Source organism: Rhinopithecus roxellana, chromosome 13 (genome assembly GCF_007565055.1).
Source record: "Rhinopithecus roxellana isolate Shanxi Qingling chromosome 13, ASM756505v1, whole genome shotgun sequence".
Taxonomy (NCBI): domain Eukaryota; kingdom Metazoa; phylum Chordata; class Mammalia; order Primates; family Cercopithecidae; genus Rhinopithecus; species Rhinopithecus roxellana.
The window spans coordinates 104,954,587-104,966,690 of NC_044561.1; the positions used below are offsets into that span (position 1 = coordinate 104,954,587).

A 12,104-nucleotide genomic window follows, 5' to 3' on the forward strand; every position below is an offset into this window, starting at 1 on the left:
AAATTAGCCGGGCACGGTGGCAGGCGCCTGTAGTCCCAGCTACTCAGGAGGCTGAGGCAGGAGAATGGTGTGACTATCAGAGGTGGAGCTTGCAGTGAGCCAAGATCGCACCACTGCACTCCAGCCTGGGCGACAGAGTGAGATTCTGTCTCAAAAAAAAAAAAAAAAAAAAAAAAGTCATGGTGAGGATTAAAGGAGACAACAAGAGGTGGTGCCAGGCACACAGTGGGTGTGCTCAGGGAGGATGTATCTGTCCACCAAGCACCATAGCCACCTCCAGGGCTCTCCCAAGGCCACCTTGGCCACTGCCCCCCTACTTTGAAACTACGGCTATATAAACCATGATATGTTTGAAGCATACAGAACACACAGAAATGAGCTGTCCCCGGTCAGAGCACTCCACTCTGGCACACATGCAATCATAACAGGCCCTCGGATTCCTGAGTGTTTTCCGAGGGCTGGGGTCTGTACCATGTGCTGTACGTGGGTGGCCTCCTTCCTTTCATCCTCACGACTTCCTGTGGAGGTAGGTCCTCGGTTATCCCAATTTATAAATGGAGAGACTGAGGCTCCAAGAGGTCCCACAGCCAGGGAGTGGTGGAAGTAGAATTTGTTTTTATGAGGCCGGGCGCGGTGGCTCAAGCCTGTAATCCCAGCACTTTGGGAGGCCGAGACGGGCGGATCACGAGGTCAGGAGATCGAGACCATCCTGGCTAACACAGTGAAACCCCGTCTCTACTAAAAACTACAAAAAAATACTAGCCGGGCGAGGTGGCGGCGCCTGTAGTCCCAGCTACTCAGGAGGCTGAGGCAGGAGAATGGCGTGAACCCGGGAGGCGGAGCTTGCAGTGAGCTGAGATCCGGCCACAGCACTCCAGCCTGGGTGACAGAGCGAAACTCCGTCTCAAAAAAAAAAAGAATTTGTTTTTATGTAGATGTGTATTTATTGACATCAAAGATGTTTACAATATATTATTAAATGAAAAGCAGTCCACAGGCCAACAGAGTATAATTTGGGAGAGTATTATTAAAATATTAACAGTAGTTATCCCTAGGTGATAGGATTGAGGGCCTTACAATTCCTTTCTTTTTTTTTTTTCTGCTTATCCATATTTTCTAATTTTTTAATAACAGCTTTATTGAGATAGAATTCACATCACATACAATCCACCTGTTTAACACATGTAATTCACTGGTTGTTAGCATGCTCACAGAACTGTGAAGCCATCACCATAATCAACTTTAGAGCATTCTCAGGCCAGCAATGGCTCACACCTGTAATCCCAGCACTTTGGGGGGCCAAAGTGGGCGGATCAATTGAGGTCAGGAGCTTTGGGACCAGCCTGGCCAACACCATGAAACTCCATCTCTACTAAAAGTACAAAAATTAGCCAGCCATGGTGGCGTACCTGTAATCCCAGCTACTCAGGAGGCTGAGACAGGAGAATCACTTGAACCCAGGAGGTGGAAGTTGCAGTGAGCCGAGATCATGCCACTGCACTCCATCCAGCCTGGGCAAAAGAGCGAGACTCTATCTCAAAACAAAAAACAAACAAACAAAAAAACCAAAAACAACAAACTTTAGAGTATTTTCATCATTCCCAAAACAAACCTCCTACCCATTAGCAGTCACTCCCCATTTTCCAGAACCCCCCTCTCCAGCCCTAGGCAACCATATTCTGTCTCTATGGATTTCTGTGTTCTGGACATTTCATACAAATGGATTCACACAATATGTGGTCTTTGTGACAGGCTCCTTTCACTTAACATAATGTTCTCAAGCTTCATTCGTATTGTAGCATGGATCAGTATTTTATTCCTTTTCATGGCCAATAATATCCATATTATATCTGTCAATTCATCATATTGAAAGACATTCAGGCTGGTGTGGTGGCTCACGCTTATAATCCCAATGCTTTGGGAGGCCAAGGTGGTCAGATTGCTTGAGGCCAGGAGTTCGAGACCAGCCTGGGACACATAGTGAGACCCCATCTCTACAAAATACAAAATAAAAAATATTATCTGGGTGTTGTGGTGCATGTGTGGAGTAGCCTTTAGTCCCAACTACTAAGGAGGCTGAGGTGGAAGGATCACTTGAGCCTGAGGGTTCAAGGCTGCAGTGAGCCGTGATCACACTATTGCACTCCAGCCTGGGTGACAGAGCAAACACTCAAAAACTCAAAAAAAAAAAAAAAAGAAGAAGAAGAAGAAAGAAGAAGAAGAAGAGGAAGAGGAAGAGGAAGAAGAAGAGGAAGAAGAAGAAGAAGAAGAAGAAGAAGAAGAAGAAGAAGAAGAAGAAGAAGAAGAAGAAGAAGAAGAAGAAGGAGAAGAAGAAGAAAAGAAGAAGAAAAGAAGAAGAGAAGAAGAAAAGAAGAAGAAAAGAAGAAGAAGAAGGAGGAGGAGGAGGAGGAGGAGGAGGAAACAGACATTCAGGACAATCGGGTTGTTTGCACATTTTGGCTATTAGGAATAATGTTGCTATTAACATTTATGTCAGTCTGTGTGTAGATATGTTTTAATTCTCTCAATTATATATCTAGGAGTGGAATTTCTGGGTCAAATGATAATTCTATGTTTAAACTTTTGAGAATGTGTCAGACTGTTTTCCAAAATGACTGCACCATCTTACATTCCCACCAGCAGTGCATGAGGGATGCAATTTCTCTATGTCCTCACCAACACTTGTTCTTATTTGTCTTTTTTATTATAGCCATCTTGTGGATGTGAAGTGATATCTCACTGTGGTTTTGATCTGTATCTGATAGCCAATGATATTGAGCACCTTTCATTTGCTGATTGGCCATTTATACATCTTTTTTGGAGAAATATATGTTTAGATCCGATTGCCATTTTTAAAATTGAGTTATATGTTTTTGTTGTTGGTGTTGTTGTTTTTTTTTGAGACAAAGTCTCACTCTGTTGCCCAGGCAGGAGTGCAGTGACACGATCTCGGCTCAGTGCAACCTCCATCTCCCAGGCTCCAGTGATTCTTCCACCTCAGCCTCTCGAGTAGCTGGGACTACAGGCAACAGGCACACAACACCATGCCTAATTTTTGTATTTTTTGTAGAGATGGGTTCTCTCCATATTGCCCAGGCTAGTCTCAAACTCCTGGACTCAAGCAATCCTCCTGCCTCGGCCTCCCAAAGTGCTGGGATTACAGGTGTGAGCCACTGTGCCCAGCCAAAATTGGGTTGTGTCTTTATTATTGTTGTTGGAAGTAGGATTTGGAGCCAGGTCTGGCCCTTGCTTTACTATCAAACGGTGGACACAACACACACCCCCATGGCATACACCCCACCGCCAGGGACATCTTGAAGCCCCCTGTGGACTTGGCCCTGCTCTGAGCAGGTAGAAGAGCAAGTCCTGCTAGGGCCTGGCCCACGGGAAGTGCCCAGTGAATGTCTATGGATGGACAGACAGACAAGTATATCTCCAGGAACAAGTAAGCCAAAGGGGAAGAAAAAACACACAGACCAAGAAGTCTGCACCCCAGGAGGAAGAAACTGCTGAGGCCCGGCTCCAGGAGGTAGAGATAATGCTCTTGGCACGGCAAGAGGCCACCAGGCAACTGCCTCTCGCGTCCTTGGTGGCAGTAATTTATCTGGCCTGTTTTTACATGACTGACTATTGGCCTGTCTGAAGCTGGGAAGGAGAGGCCAGGGAGATTAGCAGGGAACCCGTGAGCCTATCTGTCTAGGGGCTTGTAAGGGGGGCAGCTGGTCAGAGGCGGGCAGAGAACTGGTGGGTTATGACCCTGCCCGCCTCTGGCCCCAGAAACTCACTGCTTCATCACCTTGAACATCCAGCTCCGGATTCTGACTCCCTGGGTTTGAATCCCAGCCCTACTATCTCCTTGCTGTGTGACCATGGACAAGTTACTCTCCATCTCTGAGCCTCGGTTCACTCACAGCCTCACCTGTAGAATGGAGACAACCAGAGTGAGAACAAAATGAGACCCTAAGGCTGTGTCTTGGTGAGGCCAGGCTGCTGGTGGGAGGCTACAGACAGTGGTCAGGAGGGCTCACCCACAGGGCATCCCTAGACCCTGGACTCAGAGCCTGTCCCCCTTGGAAATGGAGTCACAGACTCTCCTGAGAACGCCTGAGACCAGCCACTGCAGGAAGGTACACCTCGGCCCAGTGCTGTGAGTGTGGCTGCTGGTGGAGGCAGCTCCAAGAGCCTGCGTGGTAAAGACAGGCTGCGAGGGGGTGCCAGGGCAGCCTCTGACTCAGGCAGCCTGGGATCAGTGTCCCACTCTATCTTTTACTAGCTGTGAACCTTGGGCAGGTACGTGGCCTCTGTGCCTCAGTTTACCCTTTGGAAGACAGAGATGACAGTCGTGCTTACTTTATAGGGTGGCTGTGAAGATTAAATGGGTTAATAGAGGTAAAATGTCAGTTAAAATCTCAGCCTTAAAATAAAGCCCAGAGCATCTCCTGAATTCATTTAACTTCTTTGGACCCCAGATTCTCCCATATTCCCCCGGATTCTTCCAGCTGGGCTCTGTGGAGGATGGGGAAGTGTTAGACTATTCTGGCATTTCCCAAAATGGATTCCGTAGACTTCTAGCTCACGGGATGCTCTAGGAAAATAAGAAAGCGTACCATTGTCACGTAGGCCTGGGTGCTGGTGTAGACCCAGCCGCTTCCTGGAACTACACACACACGCACGCACGCACGCACACACACACGAAAGGTTCTGCAGAACCCTGCAGTGAAGAGCCCTGTGGATGTTTGCGTTGTTATTCCCCAAATTTATTTGGCGACGAACACCCTTTTCTGCCCAAGGTCAATTTAACATCCTCCTGGAAAACAATGATGGTCAAGGTCATTTCTATCTTGCAGCTTCCATGAATCACAGAAAAGACGGGAAGATTTGCTAAAACTCATCATCATCATCACCTAGGAGAAGTGCCTTCCTGTTTTTAAAACCCTTTCACACTTACCACCATGAAAGCATCATGGCCCTGTGGGGTGCTGTCAGCCCTGCCACAGGGATCAGAGAGGGTCAGAGTGGGAAGGTCACCCCAGGGATACCCCACGCCCACGACTGCCCAGTCAGGACTGGCTCAGGTCCCTTTCTACCCCGTGCAGCTGCCTCTGGCTCCCCCAAACCAGACAGAACACCCAGAAGGTTGTCAGGGCAGAAGGCAGCATCTGTGAGGAACCTTCTAGAAAAAGTTGCAGCCAGGCACGAAGGCTTACATCTGTAATCCTAGCACTTTGGGAGGCCGAGGTGGATGGTTGCCTGAGCTCAGGAGTTTGAGACCAGCCTGGGCAACATGGTGAAACTCTGTCTCTACTAAAATACAAAAAATAAGCCAGGTGTGGCAGCATACGCCTGTAGTCCCAGCTACTTGGGAGGCTGAGGCAGGAGAATTGCTTGAACCCAGGAGGCAAAGGTTGCAGTGAGCCAAGATCACACCACTGCACTCCAGCCCGGGTGACAGAGCGAGACTCAATCTCAAAAAAAAAAAACAGGCCGGGCGCGGTGGCTCAAACCGATAATCCCAGCACTTTGGGAGGCCAAGACGGGCGGATCACGAGGTCAGGAGATCAAGACCATCCTGGCTAACACGGTGAAACCTTGTCTCTACTAAAAAACACAAAAAACTAGCCAGGTGAGGTGGCAGTCACCTGTAGTCCCAGCTACTCGGGAGGCTGAGGCAGGAGAATGGCGTAAACCCAGGAGGCGGAGCTTGCAGTGAGCCGAAATCAGGCCACTGCACTCCAGCCTGGGCGACAGAGCGAGACTCCGTCTCAAAAAAAAAAAAAAAAGAAAAAAAGAAAAAGGAATTGCCAAAAAGAAGACCTGTGGGTTGAGCCAGCCCAGCCTCAGGCAAGGGAGATGTCAGAGGATCAGGAGTCCCCTGGGGGCACCTGCAAAGGAGGCCCTGTGACCCTGAGCCTAATTAATTGGGAAAGTGCCTCATTCAAGTAGCCCCTCACATCTTGCTGTAAACATCTCAACAAATCTAACATCCAGCCACCAGATTATATCTCCCAGACAGCGGCCTCTTGAATGTAGGACAAGGGCCAAAATTCTTCCCTAGGCCTTGCTAGGTTTGGAAAATGAGCTTGATCAGCTAGTCAATGGAGGAGACTGACATTTATTGAGCACCAGTGATGTCTCATGCATGGTGTACCTGTGTGGTGAGATCTCAATTCTGATAATAATCCCTCTTCACAGATGGGGGAAACTGAGTCTCTCAGTAGTAAATTAACATGTCCAGGGATGTAGCAGGGCTAAGATTCAAGCTCCAAGATTGGGTTTGGCTCCCAGCCCCAGTGCCACCACACGCCCCGAACCCCGTGCCACACCCCACTCTCCAGGCCCCCTTCCCATTCCTAAGCTAGGTTCTCAGGTCCTCAGATATGAAAGGAATCGGAGGGGGGCTAATGTGATCTGGCCCCTAACACCCTGGCCCACACTGTGGATGGAGAAACTGGCGCTTGGGTTTGTCACTCGATGTCCTGGAGAATCGAGCTGTTTCAGCCCCTACTACTCTGATCATCCGTTTCAGGGAAGGCAGGTAGAGAAATTCATTTTCTTCTGGGTATGCTAAGCCAAAGGCCATGCCTAAGTCTTTGTGTGAACACTGTGCTCACTCCCAGCTGCCCTCAGGTGCAGCCTCCTGCCCAGCATCCCACCCGGCTCACTGACCTTCCAGAATCCTGGCACTCAAGCTGGGAGTATGTGGAGGGGAGGGGGCCCATCACACAAACTCCGCAAAACCCCTATTCCTCTCTTTGATGACCCTGCTCCCCAGGGGCATATTCTCCCAAACTGGGACTTCCCAGAATTTCTGGGTCAGCAAACAGAGTGGCTGAGTGGCTGAGTGGCCGCGGGCAGGGGCCAGGCCCCCCCACTCCTCTCCTGCGAGACCTCTCCCCCGCACTGCTGCATGTCCTCCTGCCCAGCGCAGAAGCAGACATTGGACAGGAGAGAGAGCCAGCACCAAGCCCTCCGAGCTTTCCCACTATACTACCCATCTTCAAGCCCTCTGAGCTTTTCCACCATACCACCCATCTGCAGGCTGTCTGAGAGGCAGGCTTTCTTTCCTCCATCCCTGGCAGCAGGTCCAGGTCACAGAGAGGGGCAGCTATTTGCCCAGGGCCACACAGCGAGGCAGCGGTGGGCATCACACCCGGGTCTGGCTGACTCCAGAGTTGGGGTCTTTTTTCCCAGTCCAGTACAGTGGCCAGCAGTGTGGAGGATGGGGAAGTGTTAGACTATTAGTATGGGATCTGGAGCCTGGGCTCCCCAGCTTCCTCTCTGGGTCACTTGGGGTAGACGCCTCAACTTCTCTGTGCCTCGGTTTCCCCATCTACACAGTGCTATCAGAGAGTCCCTGGCTTCAAATTCTGGGTAAGCTGTGTGGCCTTGAGTGAGTCACTTAACCTGTCTGTGTCTCTGCTTTCTCCAATTTAAAACAGAGCACTTGTATCCTTAAGGCAAGGGTCAGTATGAGGGTATTTTTTTTGAGACAGTCTCGCTCGATCTTTTTATTGAGACAAAGTCTCGCTCGATTTTTTCAGAGTCTGGCTCAATCTCAGCTCGCTGCAACCTCTGCCTCCTGGGTTCAAGCGATTCTCCCACCTCAGCCTCCCGAGTAGCTGGGATTACAGGCACATGCCACCACATCTGGCTAATTTTTACATTTTTAGTAGAGACGGGGTTTCACCATGTTGCCCAAGGCTGGTCTCGAACTCCTGGCCTCAAGTGAGCCACCCATTTTGGCCTCCCAAAGTGCTGGGATTCCAGGCATGAGCCACTGTGCCCGGCCCTAGTTCTTCATTTTAATCCTTACAGTTACCCTGAGGGAGACATGGTAAAACTCCATCTCTACTAAAAATACAAAAATTAGCCAGGTATGGTGACACATGCCTGTAATCCCATCTACTGGGGAGGCTGTGACAGGAGAACTTCGTGAACCTTGGAGGCAGAGGTTGCAGTGAGCCGAGATCCTGCCATTGCACTTCAGCCTAGGAGACAAGAGTGACACTCCATCTCAAAAAAAAAAAAAAAAAAAAAAAAAGAACTAGGGCTTGGCTTGGTGGCTCATGCCTGTAATCCCAGCACTTTGGGAGGCTACGGTGGCAGGATCACTTGAGGCCAGGAGTTCCAAACCAGCCTGGGCAACATAGTAAGACCCTGTTGCTACAATATATTAAAAAATTAACTGGGTATTTTAGCACACGCCTGTAGTCCCAACTACTCAGGAGGCTGAGGTGAGAGGATTGCTTGAGCCCAGGAGATTGAGGCTGTAGTGAGTCAAGATTATGCCACTGCACTCCAACCTGGGTGACAGAGCAAGACCCTGTGTCTAAAAAAGTAAAATGGAGAACTAATGTGTGGAAAGTGCTAGATACAGTTCCCCACCCAGAGTTGAAAGGGTGAAACTACCACAGGTCAGGGGGTTGCTCAGGGTCAGGTGCATAGCCTGGAGTGCAGAAGTGTTGGTCCCAGCTCTTTCCTCAGCCCCACCACCCACGGAAGGGGGCATCGCCTTCCCCCACCCTTCCAGGCTCAGAGGGCATCAGGTCCCTCAGGGTATCTCCCCAATCCATTGACGGCACCTACAGCACCCTAGGCAAGCTAACTCTTACCCACTTCTCCCACCCTCTGTGCCCTCTGAGGAGCAGGCTTTCTTCCACCATCCCTGGCAGCAGATCCAGGTCACAGAGAGGGGCAGCTACTTGCCCAAGGCCACACAGCGAGGCAGCAGTGGGTATCACACCCAGGTCTAGCTGACTCCAGAGTTGGGGTCCTTTCTCCCAGTCCAGGGCAGTGGCCAGGGGTGTGGGATCTGGAGCCCAGGCTCCCCAGCTTCCTCAACAGCCTAAGCCCATCCTGCCTCCAGGCCTTTGCACTCGCCATTCCCTCCTCCTGCCCTGCCCTGCCCATCATTCACGTTCTGCTCAGCTTTGCCTCCCTCAGAGGCTCTCCCGGACCACCCCTCCTGAAATGTCCCGATCCCTATTCTCTCTGTCTCTTGCCCTTGATTATTTGCTTCATGGTACTAACCATTGCCTGAAACTGTCTTTTCTTTTCTTTTCTTTTTTTTTTTTTGAGACAGTCTTGCTCTATTGCCCAGGCTGGAGTGCAGTGGCGTGATCTCGGCTCACTGCAAGCTCCGCCTCCTGGATTCATGCCATTCTCCTGCCTCAGCCTCCCGAGTAGCTGGGACTACAGGTGCCCACCACCACACCTGGCTAATTTTTTTTTGTATTTTTAGTAAAGACAGGGTTTCACTGTGTTAGCCAGGATGGTCTCGATCTCCTGACCTTGTGATCTGTCCGCCTTGGCCTCCCAAAGTGTTGAGATTACAGGCGTGAGCCACTGCGCCCAGCCAATAAACTTTCTTTAGGGAATAATTTAGAAATTATTTTGCAACAGAAAAATTGCACAGATGGTACAGGGAGTTCCTGTTGGTCCTTCACCCAGTTTTTTCTTATGTCAACCTATTACCTAACCATGGTAAGCGGTCAAAACCAAGAAAGTGACATTGGTACATTATACTGATGAGCTGCAGGCTTTACTCCGATGAAACCGTGTTCTTCCTTACTCATTTGTTCTCAGCTGCCTCCTCAACGAGGAGGCAAACTCTGAAAGGCAAGGAGGTTGCCTCTCCCTGACATCAATTTCCTCATACCTGGCAAGGAGTGCTGATTGGATAAAGGAGGGAAAAAAATGGCAAAAACAGCCAATGACTATCAAGCACTCCTGCCAGACAGTGTTCCTAAGTGCTTTAAACACTGTAAGTCCCAGCCTGGGCAACACAGTGAGACCCTATCTCTACAAAAAATTTAAAATTAACTAGGTACGGGGGCACATGCCTATAGTCCCAGCTACCAGGGAGGCTGAGATGGGAGGATCACTTGAGCTTGGGAGGTCGAGGCTGCTATGAGCTGTGATTGCACCACTGCACTCTAGCCTGAGCAACAGAGTGAGACCTTGTCTCAGAAAAAACAAAACAAATCCAAACAAAACCAAACCCAAACACACTGTAAGTCATTTAATCCTCACAACAGCCCATGAAGCAGCTATGAATCATAGGGAAACTAAGGCATGGTACGTTTTGGAGGCTGGCCCAAGGCCACAGAGATGGACAGTACCAGAGTGGGTGGGTTCTAATCACAACACACTGACGGCACCACAGGGTAACACAGCAAATGCCAGTCCTTCCATGTTCTCAGTTCACAAAACAGTGGAAGGGTCACACCTCCCACAGCCCAGCAGGAGCACAGGCTTGGGATGGAGGCTGAGCCTCTGCATCTTGCTTCTGCACACAGTGACTAGTGGCTACCCTGGTCCTGCACAGAATGACACAGGGGCTCTGTTCCAAGGGCCCTCAGCCTCACCCTTCTTCAGGAAAACAGAAGGGGGCTGGTTCGGCCCCAAACCATGGGCTCCCGCCAGTGCTCCCGATTCCCCAAATCCTGCAGGCACAAAGCAGGCCTGAGTCCGCCCCCCTCCCTTGGCCCACAGCTTACACTGGGACTCTAGGATCTGGCTGCTGAGGGCCAGGTGCAGAGCATGGGCCCCTCTCCTGAAGTCCAGTGTTCTCAGAGGAGCTTTCTGGGCTCTGGAAGAGGAAAGAAGAGGAAGACATGGTGTCCCTTTCCGGATGTGGGGTGGCAGTGACACACAGGAGTACAGCAGCCTCTTCCCAGCACCCAGGGACCAGGCCAGAGAGACGTCCCAGCACCTCCCAAGGGAGAAGCCATTCTCCAGCAGCTGGACAGGACCAGAGCCTGCCCCGCATGTCCGGCCGGGGTTCTACCCAGAGCCAGCCTGGCGCAGCCTCGGTCCCTAATCATGTTTGCTGGATGCCTTGAATACAAGCGCCGGTGCCCAGAATCTCCTTGAGGTTTCAGCTATGGGCCCATCCCCCACTCTGGGGAGCAGAATAAGTATGGGGAGTGGTGACAGGGGACACCATGAGGTGGTGGCGGCCTTGGTGAGACAAGCAGGCAGAGCTGGGGGTGGGGGCGCCCTGGGCTCAGCTAATTAAACAGCGACCGTGATGAATCGGGGAGAAACTGCTGCTTGCTAATTAAAGGTGCAGGCAACTTGCCTGGCAAGGATGGGAGGCAGAAGTCCTGGAACCATGTTGAGGGCCAGGCCAGCAAGGACAGAGCTTGGCCAAAGCACCCCACCGTGCCCATTCTGGGCATCCCTCCCATTGCCCTCCCCCACCCAGCAGGGGCCCACAGCCCCCTCCCCACTTCCCTATCTCTCTCACCCACCTTGCCAAGCCTGGGGCCTCCAACTTCCCCCCCGCCCCTCCCCACCAACCCAAATCCTTTCCTGATAAGGGCCTGGGTGTTGTGGAGGAGGCGGCTGGCGCTGGTGGCTGGGCTGGGGGTGGACGCGCTGAGCCTTTGAGGTCCTCCTTCGCACCCCACCGCCAAAGTCCCAGAGGTGGGCAGTGAGTCCAGTCAAGACTGACGTGACTTATTGGGAACAAGACCCCCAAGAAGATCACAGAATCTTAGTACCTGAGACTCGCAGGGGGCTTCAGGTCTTCTGTAATTTCCCAACAGTCCCCAGTGTCAGCCCAGGTATGAGAGACAGGGACAGCACTTCTTTCTGGGCTCCACATTCCAGTCTTTGTAAAGGAAAAACTGGCCAGGCGAGGTGGCTACTGCCCGTGACCCAGCATGTTGGGAGGCTGAGGCAGGAGACTCACTGGAGCCTGGGAGTTCAAGACAGGCCTAGGAAACATAGGAGACCCTATCTCTAAAAAAAAAATTAGCTGGGTGTGTTGGCTTGCGCCTGTGGTCCTTGCTACTCAAGGGGTTGAGGTGGAAGGATCACTTCAGCCCAGAAGGTCGAGGCTATAGTGAGCCATGATTGCCTCACTACACTCCAAAGTGGGCAACAGAGTGAAACCCTGTTCAAAACATAAGTAAATACATAAATAAAGGAAAAGAAATGAGAAAATTGGAGCAAATGATCTCTGAGCCTTGAAGATTCTTACGGGGTGGACAAGAAAACTCTCTGCCCCAACTCGGTTCAAAGAAGGGCTATAGGCTCAGACACCTTTGCCAAACAACGTGACCTCAGGCAAGGAAGCTCATTGTCACATGCCTGGG

At 50.9% G+C, this 12,104-nt stretch overlaps 1 non-coding gene across 1 annotated transcript; it reads right to left on the bottom strand.

Annotated features, from left to right (window-relative positions):
* Positions 1–10,836: 10,836 nt before the first annotated feature.
* Positions 10,837–11,791, bottom strand: LOC104653704. The gene is made up of 2 exons (XR_004052530.1): positions 11,593–11,791; positions 10,837–11,462 (listed from the first exon to the last, which is right to left on the bottom strand). It is a non-coding gene; the product is annotated as an uncharacterized protein C20orf203 (transcript).
* Positions 11,792–12,104: the final 313 nt, after the last annotated feature.